At 35.6% G+C, this 11,719-nt stretch overlaps 1 non-coding gene across 1 annotated transcript; it reads right to left on the bottom strand.

Annotated features, from left to right (window-relative positions):
* Positions 1-10,932: 10,932 nt before the first annotated feature.
* LOC122067951 lies at positions 10,933-11,039 on the bottom strand. Its single transcript, XR_006136927.1, has one exon. It is a non-coding gene; the product is annotated as a small nucleolar RNA R71 (small nucleolar RNA).
* Between the last annotated feature and the right edge of the window lie 680 nt (positions 11,040-11,719).

The raw sequence follows: 11,719 nt of genomic DNA, 5'->3' as shown, positions 1-11,719 counted from the left end.
GCTGTTGGGTTTCCTAGCTTTCATGATCCTAATAATAGCAATACTGAATGATGGCTTTTATGATCTGTTCTTCCATGAAACCTTGAGTCATGAGCTTTAACAAAAACTTTTATTGAAGCTGGGACTGATAATTTCCGGTGAGAAGTAAAACTAAATGAATTTTGCAAATTAGTTAAATGAACTCTTATGTTGACTCTGTTAGAGGGGGCATCCATATCAAGTTAGTTTAAATTGATTGGCTTCGCAACATTACAAACCTCTAACATGGTATTTTTGGAAAGAAGGTATTGTCATGTAGCCTTTTATCCAACAACCATACGAGGATAGCTACACAAGTCCCCTTTCACCATTCAACAGTATTCAAAGTCATTCTTTTTTCTCAAATTATGATGTTTTGAAAATCAAAGGGACTGGGGGTATTCTTAAGATTTTCTCAACAAAAAGGAGAAAAGGGAATGGGATGACTACCCTTAATGTACACCATTAAGCAACATGGAAGACGCTTTCGGATTAAAACAATGCAATACTAATGAGAAAGTTAACTTCAAATAAATTTTTAAAACCAAAAATATCCCATGACTACAAGCACATTAGTGTGGCGGAATTAATAACAACCCAAAAAAATGGCTCTTCAAGCCTCCACATGCTTTAATCAAGTTTATGTCAAAGCCTATTAAGATATACTAAAAAACTGCAATCTCAAGCATTATCTTAAAAATGTAATCTATACAAATCATATAATTTTACTTTATTTATAAAATTAAATTGTACCATATGTTACTACTTGGGCCACATAACAAAATACAACACATGCAAGTTTTCTAGTATATATATACAGTTATTTTTTTTTTTTTTGCTAGAAATTATTTGTACTAAATATAAAAAAAAATAATGAAATAATGTACAAAAACTGAAAGGAGACAAGAAAGCCCCAAATAGCCAACAAGGGGATTGAGATGGGACTCCTACTCCACCTTCGGCATTGCCATCAACAAAAGAAGGAGACCAAAACACAACCCCCCCCCCCACAAAGATAAAATTAAAAACAGCCCATTAAGCCATCCTAAATCTAGGACGACCCGAAATATATAGTTAGTATGGTCATACAGTACCCAAAAATTACACATCGACCACACTGCATTCCATGCCCAAGCCTAGCTCTATTGCACACCTAAATGCATGATGCAATCCACACTGTGGTGATCACGTACCGAAATTCCTCTTGTCCACACCAAATCCATGAACACACAATAATAAAAAATTAATAATTTATACATTTCAATAGAGCATACATGTTATAAAAATCATAAAACATATGCTTGTAATGGCATATGAAAAATTCTAATTTAAAGCACTCAAAAACAAATTCAGACCACCACTCACCTTGTTTGTATACAGGTGAGTTATTTTCCCCCAATATAGATGCGTGGATCAAACCTCACTAGGTCTCACTGGATGTGAATATCTCTGTCCTAATTGTATAGGTAAGTGGGCGCTAAAAAGTGCCAAAAGAGGTATAAGAGGGCCCATTATAATGTCCCTTAAAGTCCCACAAAATTTCCAATTTGACAGTTCTGTAAGACTAATTGGTACTTGTCCATAGATACAAGAATGTACCTACTGGTGGGTACTATCGGTAAGGTGGACAGTAGCTGATTTGGATCAACAGACCCATTGGTAGATGTCCACCAGTAGAGGACTATCCCTACCAATGGGTGCTACCAGTGAAGTGGATAGTGGCTGATTTGGATCAGCAGTTCCACCGCTAGCTATCTACTAGTTGGTAATGGTCCTACCAATGGGTTCCTACCGGTGGTAATTCTAAAAGTTGTTGAACTTCCCCAGGCTTCGCCGTCTTAGTCCAATTGTCATCATTTTTTCCATGGGATTTGTAGAGGGTCTTCCCACCTTTCATTCAAGCTCAGTTGATCTTATTTCAATTAAGCCATTTGGGAATTACGTCAAATTATTGACCGAAACCCTAACTCTCCATTTGAGCCACAATGATCCTGGAGCTCGGATAGCTCACTTTAATCTCGGGAAACACACAGGGGAGTACAATGTGCACTATCTTGGCCACCAAAAATTATTAGGGTCGAGGTGTACCCCTCCAACCTAGCAAAACCATGGTTCTCTACCTACCCAAAACCCAAAAATTGAGAGGAAAGAGATTGGGGAAGGTTCTTTCACCTTCAGGAACAACCGGCAATAAGGGGAATGTACCTAGTGGTTCGATCCTCCCTCCTTCTTTCTCTCCCTCTGACCTTTTCATTAGGTTCATTAGGTGAGGAAATGAACCCTCATTTCCATATATATAGTCAGGACCCTTAGGGACTATTTGCTTGTCCCATAGGCCTTGGCCAAAATAGCTCAACTAGGGTGTTAGGTCATGATGATCCACCACCTTGGGCTCATAAGGCATGTAAGTAGAGGAGGTAGATCCATGTAGTGTGGGGAAAAGGATCATGTAGGCCACTGCGCGTGTAGTGGGTCCCACGAGAAACAAATGCAATTTAGCATAAGACCCACTGATTGATGGCCAATGGTAGGTCATTGTCCAGTCGGTGGTAATATTGGTGGACAATAGAGTTGTTACACTTTGTTGGCTTTCATCCCCTTTTGAAAATACCTAAGGGGGTTCCCTAGAGACTTGTGCATAATCTTTTTGTGATGTCCCTATCATACAAGGGGTCAAGTGAGGAGGTGTTTGGTCACTAACCACTAAAGCTTAGGATGTTTGAATCCTTTCTAGTTTAACCAACAACTTCCATATTGACATGTAGAGTCATTCTTCCCCTCCATGCAATAGATTACTGCAATCCAATAGGTAGTAGAGTTGACACTCTTGGGTGCACTACCAATTGACAGAAAGTCAAATTTGATCAGATTAGGGCATGGCTGTAACACCATCTATCGTAGCTTCATACGAATGATCGTGGACAACATGGTCTAAATGTACTACAAGCTAAACCACTTACCTTTTTTCGGTTTTCACTTAGGTCTCACTATCTTTTGGGATTTTTTCAATCTTTGCTCAGATCCTTGCATCAAGATTATAGTATATAATATATTTGTGTATATATAATCTTGATCTTTATGAAAAAATTCATCTTCAATGCTGATATAGACTTTGAAACTCTTCATGGTCTCATCATGGTAGTTGCGTCACATTTGACTAACTTTAGCAAGTCATTATCTTTTTCAACATGATTTGCTTCTTCACTTTAGAATGTCCTAATTGAATTGGTTACCATTGCTCTTCACATATCTCATACACATGTAAGAACACCCAAAACTAAGGATTGGTTGCCACTGCTCTTAACATGTTTCAAACACATATTAGAATACCCAAGCACATCAACAATGGTTTTCATATCCAAAACATATCTATCCAAATGATTGATTTTTTTTATGATTTCTATGATTAACAATAATTTATTTATGTGAAATGGGAGGAAATGTGTGTAGAGGGGAGAGGTTGTACCTAAGTTGGTTAAGTTGCCTACACACCCTGAATAGGGTCATTCGTATTACAAGTGCAAATATAGATGACTTGCAGGGGATGGAGATCATGACATGAATGTGTGCTTGTGTGTAGATATTTTATGTATCTATATGCATGATTATTATATATGGTTATGACGGAATTTGATAGAGCCACATAACCTATGCACCCTTGATAGGGGCCAGGACATTTGTAGTTCCCAATACATTGGACTAAAAATATTCTTAGGACGTAGACCACATCTTGGATCTAGCCTCTGATTTTGAAATGGATTGGGCCTGACGGCACTGGGTGTCCTACGAACCCTCATTGAAAATTTGGTAGCTTAATGGCATACCACATTGGTATTTTGAAATAGACCAACATTGTCTTAGCATGCCATGGATTTTGAAGCATATATGCAATCTTATAATACTAAATCTGTATGGCAATAGTAATTATCTTAGCATATTTTGTCATATTGGAAAAAGCCTGGGTTAGGGCCAGAAATCCTAACACGCGTATGCAAATGTGCAAAATATCCATATATTATTGATCTATATGCAAACCTAAGTAATTATGTGTAAAGAGGGATGAGAGAGAAATTACCTTTTTGGGACCCAAAATGGGGTTTTCGGGGAATTTGGAGATTTTTGGAAACTCTAGATCAACTCGGGATCACTTTGACACTTATTGTTGAAATTTGGTGCGGGAGAGAAAGTTAACTTTCTCAAGCCAAAGGGGGATTTTTGGCAATTTCAATACTTCTGCGGTAATCTAGTAGCACTCTGCAACTTATAGGACAATTTGGGAATTTTCTAATTTTTGTGTAATTTTGGATCTTGTTGGCTTTTTATGAAATTCTTATATATTTCAAAACTTCTCAAGGAGCTCTGTATACCAAGGGACTCTGAGATCTATCTGAGTCTAGGTGTTCAGAGGCTATTTATAGCATTGTATAGTTTTTGTGGAAACAACCTCAATTTTGAGGTTCGGCCGTAGGACCGAGGGTGGTCTAAGGAGCTGCTTAAGCGGTAAGTGGGCCTCCTAAGTAGGTCCTTGACTGATCACTTTTCAATAACTCTGAGGTTGATTCTGGGAGATTCGACTAAGTAGATTTTGATGAAACATCAACTGATAGAGAGAGTTTTGAATGTACTATTCAATTGATGCAAGGATTCACCACAAATTTGGTTGAGAACACACTCAAGTTTACTCTTGAAGTAGGTAGAGACTACGGAACTAGGGTTTGATGGATGGGTGGCCAAACATATGTCAGATTGGATTATTTTTTTAGGAAATCCCTTAAAGTCTATTAATATGCTATCCCTAAGGTTTCAGCCCATTCGGACAATGTTTGGGCACTCAATTGACTTCAGGGGAAAAACTATCATTTTCTACCCAAAAAAACCTTAAGAGTGGTTTTGGGCCCAACAAATTAGTAGCAAGTTAGTGGATATTTTAGACTGAAAAATTTAGTGTGTACATCAAGCACAAAGTCCTTAAGAGAAGTAGATCGGAGCCAAGCAAGCAAAATGGAAGCCAGAACCTTGCTGAAGAGGAAAGTCAAGTGAAATCATCCACACAACTTGTAAAATCACTCCTCTTAGGAAGAAAACCTCGCTTAATATACGAGAAAGCAAAATCCTAACGATGGAACCCTAATGGGAAAACTGGAGCCTTAAGAATAAGAAAGCTTTGGGAAGTAGATTCAATGTTGAGCATCTCCTCTATTAACATATACACATTTTAAATCTAGCATATGCCAAAATATAGTTAGTATAGACATCAACCATTAATTGTACATCAATAAGTCTCGTTGCATAAATAACTAATGGTGATCCATACAAGACTCTTTAGTATGATCATATCAAATAAACATATATGAATCTTCACAATTATAATTTTGAAGTCACATTCTAAACATATAAAATGTGGCAACCCTATGAACAATATGCCTAATATTCTCCCTAGGTATGAACACTTTAAGGTATAACCTTAGGACAACACATGCATATAAAATGATGATGTAATTTACTTAAATTTAACATACATAAAATTGAGTTTGATTGACACACATATCCCAAATTTGGACTATTTTCAATGCAGCCTCTTTTCGAAACGAGTCAAAAGGTGCTCTAGCTCTTTTTATAGGAAGCAAAAAATTTGCTTTTGATTACTATAAAGTGTCATGAGGCATCCATCTGGCTATAGCAGTTTTCAAGTCTTTTAATCTCCTCTTTATATTAAAGTCAATGTTAACAAGTTGGAGCCCAAGGTTATGCAGGTAATGGAGTTGTATTCGGAGGTCATATGGGGAGATTTATAAGTGATTTTGCAGAATATATCAGATATATATATATATATATATATGCATTGTAGAGGCATTCCCTGTTCGACAAGCTCTCCAAATTACAATTTCAAAAGGATTCAACCATATCACCGAAGAGAGTGATTCCCTCTTGGTGATCAATTTGTTAGAACTCCCTATAGGTTTGAGTCCGAAACCCTATTGAGGAAACCACACAGAAAAAATAAGAACACAAAGCTAATAAAGTTATGGAGGATCGATTTGTACCTTTCACCTAGTATGCTGAAGGCGATTGATGTTGGTCACTCCCACTTTTGCTCTTTTGGCTTGACTATGGATCTTCTTCAGTCCCTTAAACCTCCTTGGATCTCTCACTTTAATGGTAAAGTGAAAAATAGTGAATAATGGCTATAGGAACCCAAAACTCATTATTTATAATACTGTCTTGCAATCAAAACCCTAATCTACTATGGGTTGGGCCAGCATATCCCTAAACTTGAAAGTGGATCGAACTGGTTCATGTAACTCAATTCTCACCCATTTAGTTAACCCGAATAATTAATTTAGCCCATAAATCCAACAATCTCCCACTTGGGCTACATTAATTATAAGGATGTCTTTAAATTGGTGTGACCATAGAATCTCATTATATTAATCACTTTTATTGTGATTCACTTGAAAAATCACTTACATCGAACAACAATAGAAGATACACATTAATATACGGCATACAACTTTCTGTCATTACAAATATAAATAAGTTTCTCAACATGAATCTATGTAGGATACTATCATGGAAACATTGGCATATCTTCAAATTACACAGTTGTCATTCCATGTAGGTCCTTAACTGTGATATTAACCTTCATTGTGGTAAATCACCTTTGATCTGGGGTTAATATCTAACTGTGGCTTTCTACCTATAAACTGTGGTAAATATTACCTTTGAACTGTGACAAATATTGTTTAAAATGTAACAAACATTACATTTTGAGCTGTGGAAAAATAATGCCTATAACTGAGACAATTAATGCCTATAAAAACATTCTCAAATGAAACCATAAACCAAATAATAAAAGAAATAACTGTGCATAATGTAAATGCTAAAACTTAACCATAATTCATCAAACTGTGCCCTAAAACATGCGGGTCAAGGTTTCAAAACATAAACGAGTACTAAACAAAAATAGAGCTCCCATTAATCAAACATTTCAAATAATTGAATATAAAGAAATTCTAACTACTTGATAGGACCAATTTTTACCTGCTTCCAATTGTTGGTGATCTGTCTACCTCACCCTTTCTTGGCATCATCCTTCTTATCAGCGCCTGAATTCTTCCTTTTCTCTAATCATTTCTTGAAAATAAAGCAGTCCTTCTTCACATGTCCTTTCTTATGGCACCCGAAACACTCTATATTGTTGGTCTTCTCTTCATCCTGAGCATTTTGAGATGTGTCAAGTTCTTGAGAGCTGTTAGTCCTGTCATATGGCTTGAAACTTCCTTTGTTAGAAAATTTCTTGTTCCTTCTGCTTGGTCCACCAAAAGATCCTTTTGTAGAAAGTTGCATGTGCACTCTCAAACTTGGTTTGTTTCAATTTTTCTTCATCTAGAGTGCAAATGAAAATAAGCTCATTTAAGCTCCAATCGTCCTTCAGTGCAATATAGGTAGACTGGATAACCTTATACTAACTAAGGAGGGTATTCAGTGTAATACGAATAATATATTCTTCATCGATCTGTATTCCAAGATCATTAAGTTTACCAGCATCAGTAGCTACACCCAAACTATATTCTCGAACACTCCAATATTCACTATACCTTGTATTCATTATCCTGGTGATGAGCACATTTATGTGTAAAATCTAGTGTAGTAAAACATGCATTTTACATATTTATAATGGATCTACCTTGGATTTTACTCTTGTTTTACAGGTTTTATAATTTCAAAGCCTTAAGAACTATTAGATGATATATCTCTAATTTTACACATAAAGAAGTCTTATTTCTTTTCATGATTGCAAAGAGGACAAGATTCTGAGCAAGATGGACATGTTCAATTGCAAGTACACATTCGTTTGGTCAACCGTACAAGTGATTTTTCTTTTCGGGCCAGAAAAAGAATAATGGATCAGAACTTAACCGAGATACAGAACCAGCCCATCGACAGTTATCCCAAGGGTATAAGGAATATTTTAAATGCCAACAAGGATTGATGGACCACATCCTTAAGTGATTGAAGATTCATTTTTGGTAAAATAACTACTTAGTGTAGTTGGTGAGTTGTGGTGTGCAAAATCCCTTGCTTATTAGGAGGTCTCAAGTTCGAACCTCTTAGCTGCCAAGATGGTTGTACGCAAGTTTGAAGAAGAGAGAGAAAAAATAAAGAGAAAAAATAGGAAAGAAGAAAGAAAAAAAAGATAAGATAAGGGCATGGATGGATTTTTCCATTAAAATAGAATATTGTCCAAATCCAAGCAAGAAAAATCGACCAAAGGGGGTTTCTTGCGCAAGCAGAGAGAGAAAAATAGAAAAATAGAGAAAAAATAGTTTTCTCTTTCTCTAGCTCTAGTTCTAGGCAAGGATTAAAGTATCGGTATCGATCGACATATCGGTCGGCTAAAATTAAGATACGTATCGGAGAGTATCGTATCGTATCAGAGATACGCTAAGATACGCTAAAGATATACACATAAATGGATAGGAAACATTTTTTTAAACACTTTTGCATAAAGAGTTTGTTAAAAAAAGGTATTGATAACATGTATCATGCATAAACACTAAATTAAGGGTATTGTACTAAGAATTCAAGGTTTGTAGTTGTCCCATAAATGTAAAATCCTTATTCCCAACTTTGATTTCCACTTTAGTTAGAGAGAAATATGGCTGACAGCAACTTTGGAACAAAAACCCTTCAAAAAATCGTGTTTTTCTGAAAAATTACCCATCTTGGCCATTATATGACCGATACGTATCGATCGATACATATCGATACTCATCGATATGTATTGATACTCACCGATACGTACCGATATATATCGATACTCACCGATACGTGCCAATACATACCGATATGTACCGATCGATACTTACTGATACTCACCGATATGTACCAATACATACCAAAACGTACATTTTACCTCAATTTTATAATTTTCATAGTCGTATCGAGGCATATCGTATCGTATCGATGTGTATTGGTGGTGTATTGATGCATATCAGTATGTATTGTAGGATATATATCGATACGAAAGGATTTTAAAATTTTCATGTATCGTATCGATGTGTATCGTATCGGTCGGCTAAATTTAAGATACGTATCGGAGGGTATCATATCGGTATCGGAGATACTTAAAACCATGGTTCTAGGTTTATGCTTTAAACACTTTTGTAAGTTCTTTTTATTCAATTAATGCAAGCACTTTTGTTTTTTATTCAGTCTTTTATTTTTATTGCTTAAACAATTGAAGTTGCAATTTTCAAGTTTTACTTATAAGTGACAATAATAAGTTATGAAGCATATCTTTCAAGTTCAATTTTTTTTTTTAGATTTGTTTTCTTTAATACTAGAAATTTCAGATTTGGTTTATTCCAGATCTGGTTTTTAGTACTGGTAGTGTCTCAAATCGATCAAGTTTTTAGTTCAAGGGTTGAAGTTCAAGTAAGTAGGCTCCTTCAGTAGTCTTCTCTCCCCCATTTCATTCCCTCTTCTGACTACCCTTTCTTTCTTAATGTAGGATTTTAATTTCAGTCATTACATTATTGCTATCCCTTTCCCCCAAGGTTCATGGCTAGTGTATATGTTGGTTTTGCCCCTCCTAGCCATAGAACTATCATTTTATTATTTTTATTTTAATTTTCTCCCTTTTCCTGAAGTCAAGTAGAGTAACCCTTGTAAGAGTGACTCTCTGGTCAAGTAGAGAAGCTCATACTATGATGCATCCCTCGGGCTAAGTAGAGAAACATACTTGTCAGTCTCTCTCTAGCTTTATCTCCTTTCTTTTACTTTATTTTTATTTCAGTTTTTTTTCCTTCATTGCTTTTTAATTACGTGGAGTGTTTATTTTCAACTACTTATTTATTTAATTTTAATTGCGTGGCTTGCGTGTTTAAATTCTTAGATGACGAATGGTTAGGACATTATTTTAGATACATATGTTTAGGATAGTAATTAGAATTAGATCACAATCATTAATCGGTTCACTTTCGCATTATTAAAAGAAGTAAAAAAATAAAGTGGCTACTCTCCCTGTGTTCGACCTGTAGCAATACTGATCCATATGCTTGTGGTTATATTTTAAAATCTCAAACAAGTTTTTGGTGCCATTGCCGGGGAGACAGTTCTATATTATTTTTTGCTTTCTTTTGGTAAATCGGAGTGCTTTGTTTTGTTTTTCCTTTTCTTTTATTGAATTCCTGAGAAGAACAACTTGTAATAATAATTGTATCGGCGAAGGTCGTCATGCCTCACAGTATAATAAAGACAGGTTTTGCCCTGTAGCAGTACCTCAGGAATTGACCTGAGCAACCCTGGATCCTTGTCGGTAAGCTCCCAAAAAGCCAAAAAATATCAAAAAAATCATAAAAAAAAAGTTTTACTATCCATTCTTTTGTGCTTGTCTTACTCTAGTTGTGGGTAGTTTTCTATTGCATGAGTGTTAGGTGGGTATGTAATACTAAAAATCGGTTAGAAAAAAGAGATCCAACAAATAGTGACCATATACGTTTGCTCTTTTTAAAACCTTTCAATATGGGAGACCAACATTAAAACCCTTCACCTAAATCTCTGAAAGATAGGTTCTACTCTGCTAGAACAGCCCAACCTTCCTGCATAGTTCTACCACAATCTCAGGGCAATAATTTTGAACTCAAATCTTAATACATCACTATGTTGCCCCACTTTCATAGGTTGACCTCTGAGCATGCATACCTATTTCTAAGGAAATTTAAAGCAGTATGTGTTTTAATTAAGATCCAAAAGCTTTCTGATGATGCTGTTAAGCTTAGGTTTATCACTTTTGCATTAAAAGACCAAGCTAAGAAGTGGTTGTATGGGTTACCCATAGATTCCATAACCTCACGGGAACAGTTCACAGTTGTCTTCCTTAAGAAATTTTTCCCAACTTATAAGACCAATAAGCTTAGAAGTGATATCCTTCAGTTTAGGCAAAAGCCTAATAAGTCATTTTCTAAACTTATGGAGAGATTCAAGGATCTACACCAAGAATGCCCTCATCATGGCCTAGACTTATGAAATTTATGTCAAATAATTTATGAGGGTGTTGATTACCCAACTAAACAAATGATTCTATGTGTCCTGAGGGATTCATATCCTTTACAGATGAAGGAAAGGCATGGGAATTCTTACTTGATTTAGGTAAAAAAACCTGTGAGTGGGAATTAACCCAAGAGAGTGAGAACCATAAGAGGAAAAATATATTTTGACCTCTTTACCCTTAGATCCTACCACTAAATTGGTATTGAATCAGTCATAACTTGGTATCAATCTGCAATCCGATCCAAGCGATTTTGACCAGTCCAAGTAGATATTTAATATGATTGTCGGAGGACATTAATGAAAGATTATTATTAGAAAGGAAAAAAAAAAAAAAGGTAGAAATTATTAAAAAAATTGGACTCTTATGTGTCGAAAACATGTGCAGAATGTCAAAGTATTGTTGATGGAAATTTAAAATATTTAATCTTTTTTCTTAATTAATAAAATAAATAAATTAACGACTCTAGATTTTTTTGTTTGACCTTTTATGACTAGTTAAAAAAAACAGGGCATGCTTCACGCCTTGAAAAGGTCCATGCTTTGGGGTACTTTTACAAGAGATAGTTTTGCTTCACAACCCTTTCGTTTGACTCAGAGGTGCTTGGTCCTTCCTTGTATGATATGATGAAGATTCTATTTTGATAGA

The sequence above is a fragment of the Macadamia integrifolia genome, unplaced genomic scaffold, assembly GCF_013358625.1.
Source record: "Macadamia integrifolia cultivar HAES 741 unplaced genomic scaffold, SCU_Mint_v3 scaffold3268, whole genome shotgun sequence".
In the NCBI taxonomy this organism is placed as follows: domain Eukaryota; kingdom Viridiplantae; phylum Streptophyta; class Magnoliopsida; order Proteales; family Proteaceae; genus Macadamia; species Macadamia integrifolia.
The sequence above is the reverse complement of the archived record's forward strand: the minus strand, read 5'-3'. Positions and strand labels throughout refer to the sequence as shown.